The sequence below is a fragment of the Hetaerina americana genome, unplaced genomic scaffold (assembly GCF_022747635.1).
Source record: "Hetaerina americana unplaced genomic scaffold, ioHetAmer1.1.p SCAF_1, whole genome shotgun sequence".
Taxonomy (NCBI): domain Eukaryota; kingdom Metazoa; phylum Arthropoda; class Insecta; order Odonata; family Calopterygidae; genus Hetaerina; species Hetaerina americana.
Genome location: NW_027286069.1, coordinates 78,425,115 through 78,447,789, shown reverse-complemented (window position 1 = coordinate 78,447,789; position 22,675 = coordinate 78,425,115).

Below are 22,675 nucleotides of genomic sequence, written 5' to 3'. Positions count from 1 at the left end.
ATGCATTGCAGATCAAAGTACAAATTGCTAAAATTCTTCATTAGAGCACCCTTAGGTATCTACACTTCAATGGCAGTGCCTCCGCCAGTTGTGGTATGCTTCCTATAAGACCAAAACATGATCCTCGTTCAGGCACCTTTAAATGACCTCTTTGACGTAATCCAGTGGTCCAAAATGGTACTCGTACTTGGGTCGTACTCAAAGACCCATTCCTCGTCACCAGTAACCACCTATCCAAAAAAATTCGGGTCGCTTTCACCGTGGTCCAAGAGATTCAAGGCAAGATATTCACACAAGCAGTTTTCTGACCATCTTGGAACACCTTCCTCCAGGCACTCCTTTCTCATGGCTGAATCTTCTGAAAAAATACAATGCACTATGGTTTTCTGAATATTGCACTATTCTGCTAACATCCTGAGGCTTGAGTGTCAATCAGAATTGAGCATGAGTCTCACTTTTCACACATTTTCATCACACTGTTGTTGATGAATGTTCAGTGCATTCCTCATCGTCCATCTCCTCTCTACCCTCCCGGAATATCTTGCGCCAGCGGAAAACCATTCCTCGGGACATAGCTGTATCTCCCGAACCCGATTTTTTGAGCTTAACACAAACTTTTATCGCGCATCGTTGCTCCATGGATCGTGGAATCGTGAATTCGTGACGCAACCCCCGAACAGAGATCAGGTTTTGTAATGATCAGCACAATGCAACGTCCCACGGACAACTGACGTGCTCCGCGTTGCTTTCCCCAGACCTCCCTTCACAAATTCTGCCACAAACTTCACCAATCTAGCCGTCCACATCGGCGGAAAAAAATCATTCCACATTTTTTTAAACAAACCATATATGCGTGATTTTCTGGGAATAAAATCTTGTTGAATGAATAAGAGACGTGGGGAAAGTTCTCTCTGTCCGAGCATTTGACTGTTGCCGTGGAACTAGAGCGTAGAGAAGCTCTACCTCATCTTTCAATTCGATCTTTGAGTTGAACTTTGTGATTGATAGGGAGACTCGAATTTATTAAAAAAGGAAAAGCAAGCAGAAACTCAGGAATATACCTGTATATATATATAAAAAAACCATAAACATAGTAATCAATCCGTTAGTATTTTAGTATTAGATGGTAGAGTTCAGCCAGTACTAAGCCCGATGGTGTGTAAAATTCACACATCAGGGTAGAGGGGCCAGTATATATATATATATATATATATATATATATATATATATATATATATATATATATATATATATATATATATATATATATATATATACACTGGCCCCTCTACCCTGATGTGGGTCGCGGTAGTCCAGAGAGCAGAGCGTTGGACTCGGGAACCAGAGGGTCCCGGGTTCCATTCCCGGGCAAGGCACTCTGGGCACTTGCAGCTCCACCCAAGCTATGTGATTTTTCGGGTACCAGGTCTTCTTGGGAAATCATAACCGGCACAGGGAAAGGAACTGGCCCCCCTACCCTGATGTGTGAATTTCACACGCCGTCGGGCTTAGTACTGAGTGAACTCTACCAAACCGACCTTCGGGTTGATTACTGTGTTTATGGTTTATATATATATATATATATATATATATATATATATATATATATATATATATACACATACATATTTTGTGAGCTGAAATTGTGTCAGGGACTAAGAACCCTTAACTCTATATGTGTTTGTCTTGTTTCCTCATTTCATTCTCGTGGCCTACCAATATTTTGGAAAAGGTAATTTTTAGTCAAAAAAACTAATATTTGCAAATTATTTGAAAAAATTGTGATTGCCGTTATTCTGGTTCACTAATGTTTAAATATAAAAAACGGCCCTTTTTTCTTCGACTTTGCCTCATAAATCCGCCACACCTTTTGGCAAACATAAATTTCATACTTCATTTCATGCAAAAACGTCGAGTACATGCTCGACTTTTCTCCTAGTATTACTTTTTATCTGATATGGTACTGATGCTGAACTCCCAGCCTTTCACTAATATAATCATCGAATAATATAAATTCTCCTGGTGTTGTTGTTATCACCATCTGGGAGCAACATTGCTCGAAGGCTGACAACGAGTCGGATGTGAATTCGGCGAATGAGACTTTTACGAGACCTAGAAATTGTGTTTGATCATCTGTGAATATTATATGGGAATTCATCGAAAAATACTTAATGTTGCGACATAATCGAGAAAAGGGTAATAAATTGATATTTATATAATCCAAATCCCTACGGTTTTAGCATAATCTTCATAAAACTGAACGAAGTGTGTTACCTTGAGGAGTAAGCAGGAATGCTTCAGTGAATGAACTATGCACTAGGCAGAAACTGACTTGGGAAGGAAAAATCCATGAAATGAATTTTTCTTACCTTATTTTTAGGAATATTTATTGCTAAACACTTTCGTTCATAGTTTTATCTGCAGCTAATATTTTGGGATATGTATTATAAAGTCAAATTCAAGATTTGTATCAAATATGCTCATTGTATGTATTTTTGTAAAATTCAAATATATGTTCTCTCCTGTTGAGTAGGAACCTTTTAAATGTCATTAATGTTTCTCTAACTTTAATTTTTTATTGCTCCTCTCTCTTTCTTTTCTGCTCCCATTATGATATCCCTCTCAATTATATTTCTCGGCCTTTCTCCTTAGGAAAGGAAATGACTCCAACTTTTTATTTTTCAAGCCCTATCTTCATCTACCTATGGTCATTTTTACTCTCAAATTTCCTTATTTTTTATTTCTACGATATTTTTCCCTTCCAATTTCATAATTTTCTGAGCACGCCTATGTTTGTGATTCGCTGAGGTTTGTCAGTGACCTGATACAGATTACACATACGGTTTCCTCCAAATGAAGCCTCTCTCATTTCTTCCTTATTATGGCAAATAATTTTTTATCATCGTTTGTCTTCACCTCGCCAACCGGCTACCGCCGCCCTTTTACAAATTTTCACCTAAATTTCATTTCCAATTTTACCCCTAATGCTACTACATCATTCTATAAAAACGGAAGTAATGGAATAAATTAGATCTAACTGGAATTTTATCCCTTTTAAGCAAACGTAATATTTAATCAATATTTTTTATGTAAAGAAATCTGCGAAAACAAAATTTAGGTCGAAAAATAAGTTATTTTCACCTGAGAATGTTCCTGATAGCATGACCGAACCCCGTTGAAAACCAAGCATCGACACGACTGCATTAAGTTAGGGAATGAAAAGTTCTCTGGTAAACCGCAAATATTTCAACATCATCTAGCTCCACCTTCCTCTTTCTTTTCACTCCCCTACTGTCATCCCACCGTCTTCTTTGCTTCTTCAATGGAATTTCTCCTTTGCACTTTATTCACACCTCTCCTCGCCCTTACCTTAACCTTTCTGTCTAGTTTTGGTACCCTCAATGTTTTCTCCCCAACATACGCTTACCTCCCTCGTCTTCTCTCTCTCCCCCTCCTCACCTCATCCACACTCGTCCTTGCCTTTCCTCGCTTTGCCTCTCCCCCACAATATCCTACACTCCCATGGAAACTGCGCGATCCCCGTGTCCCAGTTCTTCTCCTCCTCCGAAGCCCTGTCGGAAACCACCCCTACCACCACCACCTCTTTCTGGTCCCTCTTCCATCCCCGCTCCATCCAGCCTAGTGCCCTAAGTATCAATTTCTATATGCAGCGGCACTAATTCCCCTTTTATGCGCCCACCCGCCCTTTTATGACCGACGTAGAAGCAGCGGCGCTCTTATTCCACCTCCCTTCCGTCTCAGGATTCCTCCACCTCCTTTCTCTGCCTCATGCCGTCTCCATCCCGCCCCCCCAGCAAAGACAGTGTCGTAATAGGTTCGGATACTCTTTTCCCCGCATCTCCCTCATTTTCGCCTCTCCTCACTCTTTCCATGTACCCGCGGAAAGCGACTAACTGCGTGAGGTATCCCGAGAAGTTGGTCCTGGGGCGAAGAAGGCCGTGGGCACACAACCTTCCATGTATACGTGCACGAACGTGTCGCCGGGTGTCTAAAGGGGATTCGTTGAAGGCCGTAATGAAGGTCTAAGTTTCCGTTGTACGAGTGTTTGGGGCGAGGCGGAGAAGAGGGAAGTAGGGTGATGGGTGGAGTGGGTGTTGGTTAGGTCGCCCTAAGGGGAATGGGGTGTTCACGCGAGCACTTTCAGAGGATACACTGGGGTCGTGGATTCTCCAAGTATCGCAGGTTAGTTCACAATTCAGTTCGCGTCGGTGCCAGAAGGGACGGTTTTGGTGACGCCGATTGATTTTTGGTGAACAGGGTGTGGCAGGGAGAAAGCCCCGCGTTCTTGAGTCCGCGCATTATCCAAAGGTGATTAACCTGCTGAATTTCGTAATTACTGACTGATCTTTATAAGTGAAACCTCTTTCGGGGCTTAAGTATTTCCTTATCTCCTGTTACAAATCGTTTATTGCAACTGAGAGTGCTGTTTAAGTACTAAAATATTGGCGCTTCTTTAGAGCTGATTCAATATTTGAACTTATGAATAATTGTCGTGTATTTCGGCCAAAGTAATGTACGCGCAATGCGGCCCAAAAGCGTATCTAAATATTTTTTCCATCTGCGATCTTCTTACCTTTTTCTATGACTCGCTAAATTTTAAAAACCATTGGCAAAATGTATGGCAGGGGGTTAATATACACCAAGCATGCTCAGCGCTTGAAAAGTTGTGGTCACGTAAAGTATATATAAGACTGGTTGTTACAAACGTATTTATAAAGATATAAGGCAATGAAAAATTATAATTATTCGGTATTCTATGCCTAACGCCCCCCTCTCTTGTAGAGTTCTCGGGATTCCATCATCAATGAAAATGTTCTGCACTCCTGCCTACTTTGGATTTCTCCCAACGGCGCTCTAACTTTCCCCTCAGTGCCAAGTACTTCTTAGTTTGATTTTCTATTTTCATTTTTCTATCCACCTGCACCCCCACATTTAATTAGCCTCCAATCTACATCTATCATTTTGCTTCTATGACCAATTTTCCAAGCTGTCGACGACCACGCTCTAATTTAATGTTTTAACGAGCCGTTTGTTAACATCCTTACTCTGACCCTATCATCAATTCCCTCCTCCTTGTGAAATCAGCTTTGATTTACTTCTTCTTATGTACCTACTATTTCAGTCCAAGACACTTCCGAGCATGGTATATTGATTTTCTAATTTCCTCAGCAATGATAGCAATGTCTTGGTTGACTGGCTAACTAAAGCTTGGCCATTCGCAACTCTTAAGTTTGGCTCGTTGTGAATATTGACAGGTTGAGAATAAGTCACCTATTTCTCCAATTTACCCTTATATTTTGTAATAAATTCATCACTTTAATCCAATTCACTCTATTCGGCGTCTTCTTGAAATCTTCGAAACAAAAATATGCATTCTGATTATATAATATGCTCCTCTCTATGAATGACCTCATTAACGCTATGGATCACGCGCTTCTCCCCCATTTCGTAACCCAATTTGATTATTCCCTGGGTAAACATTTGGCTTTCTCTCCATCCTCTTACTGAGGAACCTATTGATGATTCTAATTTAGCTATATGCGAAATCAAATTTATTGTTTTATAGTCATCACATATGACTGCCATTAGCTTTTTTTGAGATTGGAAATAACACTGCTCTAGCAAAATCTTCTGGCCGTATTTCTTTCTAATAAATGCTAAGACTTAGCGCATAATAAATATTCAACGTTTTCCTAAACCTTTGAGTAGTTACGCGGGAATGTTATCGAAAGGACATAGTTGATTTCAATTGCCTTAATGCCCTCTATATCCAGCAATCAAGTATGTCTGCGCCTAAGCTAGTCCCTACCACGTTATAATCTCTTTCTGTCTAAGCTGCCTAGCCTAATATCCTAATGAACACTTCCTTAATTAATTCTTTCCATTTCTTTGAATCTGTACTGGTTCAATCATTAATTTTCCTGACTTATTTCTGTTTGTTTGCACTGATTTTATCTTCCTGCTTCCCAATGAATTTTTCACCATTCTGTACAGTGTACCCATTTCAACCTTACTTTGGAAACTCTCCCATGTTGTTGCACTGCGTCTTCCATTACGCTTATTTCATCTTACTAGTTTCCCGGCTGAGTTTATTATCAACTCTTTATACTTCCCTCTCCCTATCTCTAAGTTTACAGTATTCCATTTGCGTCTCTCATTCGTCTTCTTAATCATCTCGTTTCTTTGTCATTTTCCCATTGGCTATTATCATTGCTTCGTTTTCAGCTTTTGATGTCTTCCTTTTGATAGGACCCCTTTTTTTTCTTTTGTATCCGTCATCCTGGTCTCACTCGTAATTTTCACCACATAATGCTGGCGTTTCTTTATTTTGTTCCCGGTTAATGCTGCTACATTCCATTTCCTTAACCTTTTCCTTTGTATTATCCTTTTAAATCTGACTTACACTTCATTAGTATTTAATTGTGATCTGAGCCCGTATCCGCTCCTAGGAAACTTTGCATCAGTAACTCGGTTACTAAGTCTGTGTATAACCATTAATTAGTTTAAATGATATACAAGGGTTAAATAAAAAGTATCGGAAAAAGTTTCGAAATATTCATAATATTTATTTCTGATATTTCTACAATGCCTCAAAATTCTTCGATGCTCATCCCTTGAACGTCGACATACTTTTACCAGCGGATTTTTTACAACTCGATGGCGCCTGGTAGGCGGGTTCCGGAAGGTCTTTAAGGGTACACGTGCAAGCTTCTTTGATGGCAATTAGGGTCTAAGGTGGTGTCCTTTGAGGAAGGATTTCATTTTTGGGAATAGGAAATAGTCTGCTGGTACCAAGTCGGGACTGTGAGGGTAATGTTGAAGAATCGTCGCAATGTCATTTTTCGTCAGGTAGTTGGTTACCTTTAGGCAGGTGCTTTTGGTCGTCCGTCAAGACCCTCAGGACGAGTATAGATTAGATCTTTTGCATTGCCAAATTTTGAGTGATAATTGTATGCACTGTCATCTTATCAATTTAAATACGATCTGCGATCATACGCACACGTAACTGACGGTCTGAATTTTGCACTTCACGCACACGTTGTCGCTGGTTCTTGACGTCGACGGCATTCCAGCGCAGGAATCGTTCTTCACACCCTCTCGGCCATCTTCGAAGAGCTTGTGCCTCTTACAAACTGAAGTTTGTGACGTGCTCGTATAATAAACATATAGCGAGTCATACCCAACGCCTCCATACCTGATGTCACCAATCCAACGCAAAATTTGATGGCGCATCGCTTTTCAATCGTACTCTGCATTTTAGCTTGCACCGAGTCACTCGATTAGGGTCCACTAAAAGCACTATCTAGTCTAAATAAACGCTCGGTGATTGGCGCTTAGAGCGTGTTGACGGTCAGACCCCTCCACGTCGCAGCCGCCTGCGCGATGCGAGTACGCTGCAATACACAGTCACGCCAGGAAAAAGTGTACCTTTTGATGCAATTCTTGTATCTTTGAATCTCCGGGCATTTTCAATGTACATCTACGTCTTTTATCGTGTTAAAACAAAGCGTTTGTTATGATTCAACCCTTTTCACTGTAAAACTAGTGCTTTACCCCCACCACCATTTCATATTCCTAAACCGCATCCCCCTACACCTCTTAATTCGCCAACTTTCGCTTTCCAATCTCCTCTCAGCAAATATTTCCCCTGAAGAACACCAGCAATGATGCCCTCTAATCGATCGTATACCCTATCGACTTCTTTCTCTATATAATTTCTTGGTGGCATGTATGCCTGAAAATTGGCTAATTTCTTTAATTCAGCTTTTAATTTTAGTAATAGTATACCATCAACCACCTTCTCTATGTTTATGATCCTTCCTATTTTTTATTCAATATTATTGCCTTCTCTCGCTGGCTCGTACCCTCCGCTATATATTATTTTATAAATGTCACTGAAGTAATCCTGGCTAATCTTCTTACCTCGCACAGCCCTAAAATATATAGATTTCCTCTCTCTCTATCTCCAGAATTATAAATTCTAATTTTTATGGCCTCAAAATTGTTCTAACATTCCGATCCCTATTGCAACTGAGCGGTTACTCTTTTGTATCTTCCTCCCTGTTGCTGAAGTAATTTCCGCTTGGTAAGGGTTTCGCAGGATGACGACCGCGGAAGTCTTGCCTACCCCGCTGCCAAGCTTGATACACGGCCCAGAGGACCACTTCTATGGGTGATTACTATTCATACTGGTGTCCATAATATGATCGTAGATTAAATGTTTGAGTTGAATTTTCTTTGCCCTCTTAAATAGTGTTTTTAACGTGACACCATTGCTAAATGAAAAATTAAATTAAAAATTAAATGCCAAATTTATTAGGAGAAAATCGTAGGAAAATCATGTAGTAGACATGCACTATTCATGACAAAAATTTCTAGGTAAGCAAGTAATATCCAAATATCAACTCCAATGTGAAGGTAATAACTTCACCAGTCTAAAACAAATAATAAGTATTAGAATTGTTAGTTATCATAGCTTCACGAAATAAAAAGAAAGGAAGAAAATAGAAAATAATTCTTTTAGGTCAATACTTAAAACATAATTATACTGTTAATACCCACAACTGTTTCTGTCTCTTTATATTCTTGGAAAAAACGATCTCTTAAACTTATTCTTTTTGAATTCAATCTCTCTGACCTTGAATGCATTGTCTTGTCTTCCTTCATAAAATGGAGTTTTCACTGTGATGCACATCTTAAAAAAGCTTTAGTTTCTATAGACATTTAAATAGAGTTGATAATTTTATTTGGGGTATTTGGATGATTTGCAATATTAAAAAAATTCATATGTAGTTCAATTAATTTTATTTTGAATTAAAAGAGTGAATTTCAGCAATTTAGTGGATAGGATTGTATACCGAGAGTTTTCGCGTAGATAGTAGCGCAAATTTTCTGGCGATGTATCTTAAGATATTGAAAGAACTTAACGTTACGCTACGCCATTATAAGTATCTGTTTCCGATAGCTTTAAGCTTCGTCATTACGCCCTGTCATATATTCCTCATCAGGTAGACGTTGAGGTTCCTAAACGCTAACAAGTGGATTCAGGTTTCTACTTGGTTGTAAATATTTTCGTTTAATTATTTGTAATTTATCTGGTTTACCAACCAGAAGGCGCCTGTTTTCTGAGAAATGGTAATGTAGGCAACCTTCAGTCAGTTGAAGGGGATAGGTACCTGTTGTAGTATTATTTACATATCCTCTCTTATCATTCAATGCCAGGACTCCCAGTTGGGATTATCAATTGGGAGAGCTGTTAACTGCGTTTCATTACTGTAAATCAAACTTTTAGACTGGAATCGTAATTTGGCGGCGCAAGATTCGTGCCTGGGGTCTTTATCATTACACTGATGTTCAGTTTTTCTTGGGCATTAGTTTCCTTCCCAAGGACATATTTATGAATGCTGTTTCCCATTTCCACTGTCAAACGTCGCCGTAGTTTGCACCGCTTCATTTTATTTGTTCACGTCTTCAAACGTTTTGTTACGGTTCGGCCGAAGACATTAATGCGTCTGCATTTGCCAGAAGCGAGCTTTAATCATTCTAAATATGCAGGGTGTTAACATCAGACTCTCAACTAGGTAGTGCGTTGTAGTGGAATACAGCTTAACTAATAGTGTTATCGAGCAGTAATTGTGAGGGCCCGGTTCAAAATCGATGGAGTTAAATTATTGTCTCATCTAGTGAAACAATCGATTACACTCTGTGCCTTATTCTACCTGAAACTGCGAGCGTGAGTGATTATAAATTGCAATATTTCCGCAGTATTATAGAATTAAAAAATGAAGTAAATCTGTCGAGAAAATAGGAGATAATTTAAGGACTTTTACAGAAATACATACATTACTATAACAGGTGTCTTCACAAAATGAAACGTTCGTCTTTCATCAATGGGCTATTTTTCCAAGAGTAATTTTCAAGGCGATTGAAACGAATGAACATAAATGACAAAGATCACTACTCTCTAAACTTTTCTCACCTCACGATAGTGGCCACTAATATACACAGGTCGCTTATATCCCGGCGTATTGCACACACATTAATCTCGGGATTTTTAATCTTGGATAATTTTCTGATGACGTCTTCTCAAATGATGATAGTCATATACATCTTCAGTACTAATAAACCCCCGTTTACCAAATGCACCAAAATAATATAAATTAAATGCATGAGTAACAGACTTGTGGAGAACAAATATCTTACAAACTTTGAATTTAGCATTCATTGACAGTCGATTTATTAACATAGATCATTCTTTATGCAATTAAATAGTCAGTTATGTATAACTATGGATTGATGATACTAGGCAATTAATGAATTTATTTATGCAAATGGCGTTCAAGTAAAACATTATAGTGAAAGGTCGTTGGGACTAAATTCCTAAGTTCTGTAATATACGTGTATCTTAAATAATTATGCATAATATTTAAGAAAATAATTAGTAAAAATTAAAAGTATAATTTCTAAGTGAAAAATATTGATTTACATATGCGTTACACCTTACTAGCACTCGCGGAGGCGAATGCAAGCGGGTGTTAAGACATCGCTCTCCACTAAGTGAATGCGGTTGAATATAGTATGTTACCTCGCAATAATAATACCCCATTACAATTACTTTTTTCAATCATATTAATTGGGGAGGTTTAATAAAGTATTTATATGAAGACCAAGATTTCAGATCATTATACATGTAAAGAAATATGAATCAAATGATCATGGGCTAAAATATTTCTTAATGATAATCAACTATGTAAATTATAACTTAGACTTTAAAGTAAGTATTGAATAGTATATAAAATAGAGCATATTTTTACCATTATGCTCCCTTTTGCAGGATACACTTAAAGTTCATACATTACGTGCCTTCCTAATGATGTAAAGTGAATTAGAAAATTGATTATCTCCGTCGTTTTGTGTTAGGAAGAAATAAATATCCAGCAATCAACGTAGATTTACGCTCCGGAGTTACCAAAACTTCCTAAATCTATGTGTGGGTATATCTCACCTAGAGGATGTAACTCTGGGCTGATTCATTAGGAGTCAATGATAAAAAACCATCCCATATCTCATCGCAATAAAATATTAGAGGATGCCCTATAAAGCTGTATTCACTTTGGTGTTATAAATTATTATTATCAAAAAACTCTTTACCACATGAGTGCTTTCATCTCGGCCGTTATTTATAATCATAAGTATTGTTAACCCCTGCGGTACGCATCAGTGAAAAAATCTGGTGGGAAGTTATTTCAAAATTTTTTTCAGGAATTTTTCCTTGTAATTTTTTATGCTGCTACGTTAGTAACCCATTTGTGACAAGTTATTGAACTCAGTCGAACATACAATACAATGGAATTTGTTCATCCCATCCCGGGAACTATTAGTAAATCATCTGGACTTAATGTCCCCTTTTCAGATTTTTTTTAACTAGCACATATTTCAAATTTTTGTTGGCCACAAACCCGGGATTGGCAGATGTTATATTATTGTCACGCAAAAACGGATTAGGAGCCGAGTAGAACTGTTGGGATGCATCATACGACGACGAGGTGATCAAATGATGAGCATTACGGTCAAGCGACAGAAAATATAGGAACGCTCCCCGTGGAAGCTTATGCAGAAGTTTGCGATGCTCCCCTACCCTATCCATTCCGTTAACCAGGGTCCAGATACGTAAGCGGCAATATTAGCTGCCATTCCTCTCGGCCTTCCTGCATGTGAGACACTCTCCTCATGCGCTGTTTCAGCCACTCTCCCTCCCCGTCACCCTTCCTCCTCGCTAAACCCCTTAAAGGTTCTGCTCCCCCCCCACCCACGCCGAACCCTCGACGCAATAAAATACACGAAGGGGGGAGAGGTACGCGAGGTTGGGGACGGGCACGATGCAATGAAAACGTCCTTTCCGAGGGAATAATCTTGGTATCGAATGGTCCCCTGGCCCCTGTCCCTCTTTCTCCCGTCTTCCCCTTACCGTTCCCATTCCTTCCCGCACCCCCCTTTTCCTTTCGCTACCCACCCCCCAATCCTCCCCTCGGCTTGGCTTGTCGTTGAACGATACGCGCAGGATGGATGGTCGGCGGCAGTTCCAGCGGACCGGTTCTCTTACGCTCTACCCTATCGATGCCGAGGAAAAGAATAAAAAGAAAAGACGAGCGCCTTAATTCAAATTTCTTTCTAAGGGTTTCGCCATAAAGTGGGAGGCGCTATATTTATTTTTACGGACTCGGAAGGAAATGGGAGCAGGGTTGGGGAAATGGCGAATGGAGATGCATTGCCTTTTATGAATTCCACCCCCTCCCCTTCCTTTACATTCCCCTAACGTGTGGCATAAGGAGGACGTCTTTACGCTAACGGCTTTTTATAGTTTCCCTTTTTTCTCCCCACAAGCTTACTGATTTAAAAGATACGTAGCTTCCAGCTTCTATACTCGAATACCGAAACAATCGTAGTCGAGGAGTATTCGTGGGTGCGCGCGAGCTTAAAGAGCATTTATTTTAGACGTTGCGAATTGGATATCGCTGGAATTAGACTTGGGGCGAGAGAGCTGCTGCTTCTATCCTTCATTCTTATGGCATGCATTTAGGAACAAAATATGAACACGCTTCGAACATGAATTTATTGGGCAATTTCTTTAAAAGTCGTCTGAAATTTATTTTGGGGGATTCAGGATTGGTCCAGTTTTCTTAGACGTTTTTGAGTGATGCCTCCTTTCATTTAAAAATATTTTCATTATGTAAACGTGATTGTCTTTAAATATATATTATTAAATAGAATTTTCAATTTTACTTGAATCGTATATGAAAGACCAGACAATAAAAAGAAAATAATGAATGTAGACAAGTCATTTCCCAATAAAAATGGTACTAAAAAGGACTCAGGACATTTTCATTTGGAGAGGACAGGTTGGTTTTTTTTAGAACTCCTCGTTGTATATTCATATGAGTTGTTAAGTTGTATGCAAAGTTTTATAATTGCCCATGTTAAAAAAGGGGACGTGGGAGAATATGTATGTGACATGAGAAAGAGATTAGGGAGTAAAAATAAAAGTCATTGGAAATAAGCCACTAACTGAAGTGCAAGACTTGTACGAGGGTCATCCGGAAAGTAGTACCCGTTCGTGAAATAAAGACACAAAAGTAAATATTAACAAACATAAAAAATTTTATTTGAAAGAGGATACTTTAAACTACTTCTCAACATAATCTCCAAGCAAATTAAGGCATTTGTCATAACGTGTGACAAGTTTCTGTATTCCTGCTGCATAGTCCTTCGCCGCCAGCTCATTGAGATACGCGAGGGACCCATCTTGCACAAATTTTTGCATAATGCAGATGGTGTTTAACAATTTCATGAACAATTGTTCGAGAAACATTGGGAAAATGCTCACAGATGTCATCAATTGTGACGCGCCGATCGTTCCTCACGAATTCGTCAACTGAGCTCACCAGTTGGTCTGTAATGACAGACGGTCTCTCCGAACGCTCATCGTCGTGTGTGTTCCCCCTCCCCATGTTGAAGTTGCGACACCACCGTCGAACAGACGACTCGTCCATTACATTGTCTCCATACACCTCCTTTAATTGGCGATGAATATCACATGGGCGAACGTTTCTTGCATTGAGGAATTTAATCACTGCCCTCACTTCACAACTGGCGGCGTTCTCAATTTTTTTAAACATTGTAAACAATCACAGAAACAACACAGGCAATGCTAGCGTCACGCAACTTGGCTCAGAGAAGGCAGACAAGCCACTGAAGCTATCTGACCTCGTCCAGCGGCTACTCGCGTCGTCAGCACTTCATGCGGCACGAACGGGTACTACTTTCCGGATGACCCTCGTATATAAATCAGCCGTAACTGTAGTTAACAATTGGGGAATAGCAGTGTTGGAGAAATTATTTTTGAAATATCAAATTTGGTATTATATTATCAATTAAATATTCTATAATTATTTTAATAACGAAAACAAGATTTTTTTAATAGACTTGCTAAAAAATGATCACAAACGTGTTCAATAATTAGGTATATCTCATTATCAAAGAGCGAAAATAAAAGGAAGATCACTCAGTCATTTGAATGTGACTTAATTTGAGTCTTTTCTTTCTATCTTTTGGCACTATATTACACATTCGGTGTTATGTTCCCATTGTCAGGCGTGCGGATTGTTATTCTTTATAATGTACGTTGGAACACCATACCATCACTAATAATAACCATTCGAGTTTTAATTGCTCATCTGAAGAACATATTATATGCATGTATGGAAAATAACAATTGCGTTGATGATGCTTGTGCATATTCACCAGTATTCCGTCATCATAACTCGATCCATTTAAATCAAAATATGTGCAATGTGCCTTTTAACGAACCTATTTTAATCCATTAATTCACCACTGCCATTGAAAATCTATCTCTTATATCCTTACGGCACCATAAATATTCTGAATACCTTCAATTTTTCGTATAAAATAAATTAACATTCTGAGGAAATATGTAATTATGGTATAACTGTATATCAAGGGCTATTTTATCATTACATACCACGACTTTGTTATCTTTGAATTAAAGCCGTTGTGCTACCCTACTTCAATCCAGTGAAACCCCGTTTTTGTGAAAAACTTTTAAATATCAAAATCAATGCCGTGTTGTTTTCGTTGGAGTAGCTGAACAGGGTATTCATTCTTCAACTGTTATCAGTGACGTTGGCTACATATCTTTGAATCCCATTGACTAAGAGGAATTTTAGTTACAATTCAGTGAAATCTCATACCCTGCAATGGCGTGACTTAAGGCAATATACATGCATATATTACACCTTCCAGGATCGTCGTAAATCGGCTATGACGTGGCATAATTTACAGAATCAAAAATAGCGTAGTGCCGCTTTCACTACGAAATTATGGAAAATAATTGCTTTATTTTAATTTCTGTTGAAGGTGTAACTGTGGCAATAACGTTACTTACACCGTGAATCTATTAATAATAACCTATTATATATTCAATAATTTACATGAATAAATCTACAGTGTACACAATACCGTTCTATGTTAATGAGAATTAGTTAGATATAGTTTGAAAATTATTTGTACCGGAGCATGTATATTTTTAGCATACTTATATACTACTATAAACAGGAATCTCTGTGTAATCATTACTTAATTGACCTCTCTCTAATGCTCGCAAAGGTGAACATTTTTCTGAGTTTTAATTTCAACAATCGTATTCGCTATGTAAGAAAATAGTAATTAACAAATCTTGCGTAACAACCTTCCAACAAATTATATTTTAGTTTTGTTTTTTAGGACCGATATCTCAGGTCATTTGCGCCATTAGGGATGGATGGTGAAGGAAGGGTGGATAGAAACCCGGTGTCAGCATTAGCCTACTTTTCTTGAAAGTCGCCAAGGGGTCCGCAGTTTAAGTGCTTACTCAAAGTGCTCTCTACAAAGCACCTCAAGCAGGGATCAGGATACTATTGAAAAATATCTGCTGTCTCCAGGATTCGAACCTGTGCCCTCTCGGTGGGAAGCCAGGACCTTAGCCACTGAACCATCCCAATGGCTGAATTATATTATAAAAATGTCCATACGACTCATGTACAATTTACAGCATTAAAATATAATGAAATCAATGAATAATTAGTGCGTTAAGTAAAATATTTTCTATGAAGGGAGAACATTTTTGGCATTTTATTTCAAAATAAGTTAGAGAGCTGAGTTAAGAACGTCATATTGGTTCATCTTTCTTTCTTTTTCCTACTATTTTCCTTAATTTTCTTTGTATTTAATGGTTGTATGCAAACAACATTGCCTATTTATGCCACAAATAATCAACAATAAATCTTTTGATACTTTTTGTTAGACACAGTTATTTACAGACAAAGAAATACGGCAATTTATGTAGACGTCAATTCAGTTTAAGATTCAAGCATGAATTATGCATTTTTATTTAACTAATGAGACCTGGACAGGACCAGTTTTGGGTTCTTCCCCATCCGTGAAACTCGGGAAAATCATTTACGCTCTACAATCTCCGAGAGCAGGAATACTTTACATTGATATACTTCAATCGCTCGAGACGCTTGCCCCTTAAAATATTTCATTCAAACACTGCCCCTGTTTTGTTATCCTCTCCATTTGCTCCTTACCCTACATATGAGAATATTTTTCTCGTTATTTAAATTTCAGATGGAAAAATTAATTAAAACTATGAATGCGAAAGATATTTCAAATGATTGAATTGTACTGGCAAAAAACCTTGTACTTGATCCGCAATGGAAATGAGTACTTAACAAAACAACTCCAAGTACAATTTACGAGATTTTATAAGAATCAGCAGTTTAGCAGAGGAGGCGAAATTATATTTTGAACTATGAAAGTTATTCACCACTAACCTATTTGAATGCGACCTCAACGAACTTACGAAGGGAATATCGACTGTGGCCACGTGTGGCAGCAAGTCAAGGTAAATAGCAGCAAGGCAAGGTGATTGAAGATAAAAGATTTTTTTGATGCTCCACTCGGTGCTCCTGAGCTGTGATTCCTCTTTTTTCGTTGCGTGGCGTGGATCGATGCCTTTGCACAAGGCGCGGAGAACGAAAGAGTCAAAATTCACGTGCAAAAACAGGTTATTACCGCGTTAGGAGCCTAGATAGGGGGCAGTAGTTGCAAAAGGCGAGCGAGATTGATAGATATAGAGAAGAGATAGGAATAGGAAGGGGTCGAGTAGGAGGACGTGGGTATTTAAACGGGATAGTGGAGAATTAGCGAGCGACGCGAAACTATGATGATTTGAAGATGATTGAAGTGGATGGAAGACATGTGGTGCTGGAATTTTGCCGCCGTGATTGGCAGGTGTTCAAAGGGATGAGGGGAGAGGCGTGCGAGAGGGTGGATGTATGTTTGGGCCGGGATGTAGCGGAGGCAGGAGGGGGAGTGGGGGTTAGAGGTTCCTCTCTGGGGAGCTCTCTTGGGTTATTCCTCGGATGCTGCCGTGAGTGAGACAGCGTGAGAGAGAGAGAGAGAGAGAGGGAGAGTGAGGAAGGGAATCGCTTTCCGCTAGAGAGTGAGTGGATGGAATCGTGCCAAACGCAGTGTGTTAAATTCATCGCGGCAGAAAGGGATAACGATTGGCGCTCATTTTGGGACCCATTTACTCGCTTTACTGATGATCGCATAAACGAGAGGCAGCGAGAGAGTGGATAACCGTGAAAATTGATTGCTCGGTAAACTGGAGGGGTGGTAAGAGATGTGAGGAGAGATGTGGGAGTCGGGTGGAGGGGTCCGGAGTCTGAAGGTCCGTGAAGACTTCCTTTTCAGCGTCTCTAACTTGCGAGGAATTCCACCGCAAGAGTTTAACATGAATATTGGACAGTCGCTAGTTTCAAACTCTTATTCGACACTATTAGTTGGATCTAGTACTAAATATTAGCGGTTGACGACAGATTTTATTATTTAACTACTTTAATTTTGACAAAATTATAATTATTTTTAATTCATTCGTCAATAAAATGAAAATTTAATGCCTTTGCTTAAAAATTTACAACTTGCCGCCTCCGTTTTTCTGTGTAGTTGTCCTATTGGGAATATTTTTCGACGATGAACTTTAATTATAGAGGATTATATATTGTAAAATGCAAAATTAATGCTTGATAGATGAGTTGGATTACTGTAATTCGGGGTCTAGAATATCACAAATATATGTCGGTGCCTAGAATTATTCAACTTGACTCTCGCACTATTCAGAAAAGAAATGTCTGCCACTGTTTAGCAACAAAATATCTTTTTGTCAGGAGTTAACGAAGTTAGTCGAGTCGTAGGTTCATGACTTATTTGGCCAAGTAGTACAGGAATTGGTTAGATAGGCATTCAAGTTGAAATAATTATTTCGTGAAATATTTGCCAGGAAGTTAGTCGAGTCGTAGGTTCATGACTTATTCCGCCAAGTAGTACAGGAATTGGTTAGATAGGCATTCAAGTTGAAATAATTATTTCGTGAAATTTTTGAGAAATGTATTTTTCAATTTGAAACTTAAAATAACAGAAGCCAAGGAAATGGGAAAGTGGCAAGCTATACTTGATTCAGTGTTTTACGTAAATCAGATAGTTTTAATTATAAATGCGATAAAAATTTCTTGCAAATTTGAAATACTGAATTCCTATCTAGCCAAATTTGCGATTTAACGTGTCATTAGATTATAGTTAATGGTAATTGTCTTTGATGACACAATTTATAGTATTTTTTATTATTTTAGAGAGCTTTTCCAATGTATCCCGACAGATATATGTGTATATATATATATATATATATATATATATATATATATATATATATATATATATGTTACATATATTGTATAAATTACTTCAATATTGATATAAGCAAACATTTTGAAGTTTTCATTCTGAATTTGATGTTTGAAAAATAAATGTGAAATACTTTGTGAGTGAGATTTGGTAATTATAATATGGAATGATGAAAAGAATATATGAAAATATATTGGATTAAAACAAACAAGGAAGTTACCATAAATGGAAATTGAGGAGAAAAATAGTTTAATTGAGGGAATGATTAGCGAATATAAATAACCAGGGAAACTGAAACTTTCAAAGTACCTTAAACTCTTTAAAGATAGTATTTATAAATGGAACCAATTTTGGGATAATTGAAAACTCAGAGAGGCGATGGTTTAGTAAGATAAAATATTCTTTTTTATCCGCATTAAAATCGCTGAACGTATGAATACATTTTAATTCCAGTGCCGAATCACATTTTACTGACGCAACATTAAGATTAAAAAAGGGTCAGCATATTTATGACATACACTTATTGAGGTTGAGGTTTCAGGTCCAATAGTTTTTACTAGTTCAATTGATATCACTGTCCTTATTTCTGTATCAATGACAGGCTGCTTACACTGTTGCCATTCTTCTTTGATTTACATAATTTAAATATATATCATTGGGTGCGTTTTGCTTATTTTTAGATTAACGAGCCTGGTTGGACTTGCAACATATCCCACACTTCTGTATATGACTTTCACTATTCGTTCTGGTTTAATGCATAGAAATATTTCTCCTCCGTAGTCCTCCTTTCACCATAGAATCTCTATATTACTTATATTTTGAAACGCAAATTCATTTTTCGGCTTTTTATATTCATTAAGCTAAGTCACAAGCGATGGTGCTCCAGCCTTTCCTTCGCGCTACTCTTTGCAAAATGATGATGTCATCATATTAATCATAAAAGAGACCATTCAAATAATCGATGTTCTCCCGATTACGGGGAAAAACAAATTCGGATCCACCCGGATTCAAGATTCCGATCAGAAATCCAAACTATATAGCAAGGGTCCTGATACCCTAATTCATCAAAATCATTTCTCTTGGCAACACATGCTTTTCCGTATCAGCAGTCAGAGCAAAAATAAAAGAAAAGGCGAGACATGGATGCATAGAGAAAGGGTAATTATTCAGCGATTTTCTGATTATGTAACCACTTTGAAGAGAAGAAAAAAGATCTAATTTAAATATTAATGAGAAGGAGGTAGTACGATATTAGGATAAGAGCGGGAGATTGTAATTGAAGAAGGGTATACAAATGTAGAATCTCTAGGCAAAAGGGTAAGACTACAGTAATAGTTTTCTCTTACGGTAAGAAAGATGAAATGATGACTTGGAAAGTAAACCCTTAAACCATAAGTAGAGTTTTGATATTCAGACAATACGATCACCAACAGTGGTAGTAACATGGAGAAATTAGTAAGCAAAATATTCCGGGGAAAAGGACTTTATATCAGCATAACCCTCTCTATTAACGGTAGAAAACATTAGACCAACCATAGGGAAGGAATTAAGATTTATGGAGTCATTTTTATTTCTACGAAAGCAACACTTATACACAATAACAGCAGGAGTGAAAAGAAGACGAGAAAAAATGGATATACGGTTCACAGGGAGTGATGAAAATAAATGGAGACACTGAGTGACTAACGACGAAGTAATTCGAAGAGTGGGGGAAGAGAGATGCTTATTGAGGACATTTAGCTTGAGAGGAAGAAGGAAACTGATATGAGGCATGATAATTTACTGAGAACAAAATGAAAGAAAACAGAGAACTAAAGGGTAAAGATAAGGGCGATGTAAGAGAGGCACGTTATGAAAAGTGACAGCTCTGGAAATAATGAATGAAGAGGCTGGCTGAAAAGATGTGTGCCTACCTTGGAGAGCTCCTACGAGCCTATGCTAGGAATGGTAACTAGTGGTGATGATGATCGTATTCGTACATAGTGCATGTACATAGGGTTTTCGGATCCGATTATCATTTGTACATGAGGTATAAAGGATTAAAATGCAATGAAAATAGCATCACATCCCCATCATTCAAGACGCATCCTAGAGTGTGATTATAACATGGACGGAAGTTTTGACGGAACGAATTTTGTATCCCACAAGATATATACCAAGAAAAATTCACTAACAAATTGATTTCCTTACAGTTTTCTCTACCAGCTAGTTAGAACTCAAATCCAGAAGTTAGGAGAATCGGATTGTTTTGAATGATCGCATGCTGGTAATCGAATAACCGTGATAGTTTATGTATCCGGTGTGAGCCTCCGGATAGTGCGAATATCGAGTTATTCGGATTTTTTCGGGCCCATAGCTCCCTGAACGGAATTCCGCGTATTAGAAGCCTCTTCTTACGATATAAATCTTTCACGGCGTTGGGTCACGGCAGCGTATACATTAGGGCTGCGAGACAGTACCATCGGAAACCGTCCGCCACCCACACATATCCACACTCGCTTGCGTCCTTACCACCTCTAGTCTTGCCGCGAAACGAAACTTTTCGGCTTCCCAAATTTTTCGGTCCACTTAGCCTTTCCCATTTTCGCAATCCCAGACAAGGTATACGCTCACTCCGGATGGTGTGGCGAAAACTTTCTATTTCCACTTCGAATTTTCCCACCCTTATCTTCTTCCTCATATTCATATCCCTCCCTTCTCTTCCCTCAGCACTATGGTTCCATCGCCCGTTTCTCAAGCTCCTATGTGGAGATAAATTTTTTGAAAGGATAATTTACAAGTATTATATTTTAACTATAGAGGAAAATGAAACTTTTTTAACTTCATTAGAAATGTTTTTCAGAAGATTTACTCATACATGCCTTCGTTTTCCTAAGTATCCATTTTTACATTAAAAAATGACTGTTTTTACTTATGGGCTTCGGTATAGTGGATCAATTTAATTTGTTTTCCAAGGTTTAGGGTGGATTCCGTGAATCACGAAATAGCGGATTACCGTCAGTGATGAGTTTTTTTCAAATTGTTCATCATGCGGTTCTGCCACACGGGGTGCCATGCCTCTCTTTAAATATTATTTGGATTGCTGCCGCGAAACATTAAATACGTTAAAAACATTTAATACTTTAAAAATCGATGTCATTGCCAGAAGATGGCTATTTTTTATTGTGATTGTTAGACTATATATGACTTTAAAAAACCATTTTAATAGCTTTAACACTGTTATTAATGTAGCATGAAAGCTGGTATAAACGTCGCAATTAGCATTAACTTTTATTTCCATTTTAATGATCGTAGGGAATATTTGAATAAAGCAATCGATTTGAATTTAAAAGATAACTGAAAATGTGTATTATATTTATGTAGTGTGTATAAATACTGCAGCCAATGAAATAATTAAAAACCATTATAACCATTGCTTCTTGGGGTAAAAGTTCTCCTAAAGCAGAGTGAATCATAACATGGAAAAAAAGGTTCATTTAAACAGCTGTAGAGATTTGGTTGCATTTAAATGGGCTCTAGGTAGAGACTCGAATTACTGAAAAAAACGGAATATTGAAAAGAGTATTAATGGCTCTCGACTTCTACGGAATATTGATTCGCGAAGTTATATTTCAACAGGCTGAAGAAAAATAGTTTTGAGGAATGCTTCACTCCCATACCTTTTACATTCTTTTTTCCTACCCTACATTTTACTCATTTCCTCAATCAAAAACTTATCTTATCAATATATATATATATATATATATATATATATATATATATATATATATATATGTACACACACAGTATATATTTGTATATATACACACACAGTAATCAACCCGAAGGCCGGTTTGGTAGGTGATGGTAGAGAGTAGGAGACACATCAGGGTAGGGGGCCCACTTCCAGAGGGCCAAGGAGTTAGGGCCAAATGGCCTAAGCTGTCGGTCGCTTCCCCTAAAACTACAACCACTACCCGAGTCTTCCAGTCAGTAGTCCAACACTCTACACCTGGACTACCACGACCCACTCACAAACATACGCACGCACACACGCACACGCAAATCCGTATCTATATATGTGTGTGTATATATATATATATATATATATATATATATATATATATATATATATATATATATATATATATATATATAACTGAATATTTCTCGCCTTCTCTCCTCTTTCTATCCTCCCAAACCGATTTTCATATTTGCCCTCGCGCCGCTTTCCATTCTCCACAGCCCCAGCCACCCAAAACCTCCTCTGCCCGCCATCATCCCTCCCAACCTCACTTAATATCTCCGTCATCCGATACGCGCCTTGCCCTTTTCTACCCGCAAAGCCCTCCGAGATTTCTTCCTTCGTAAC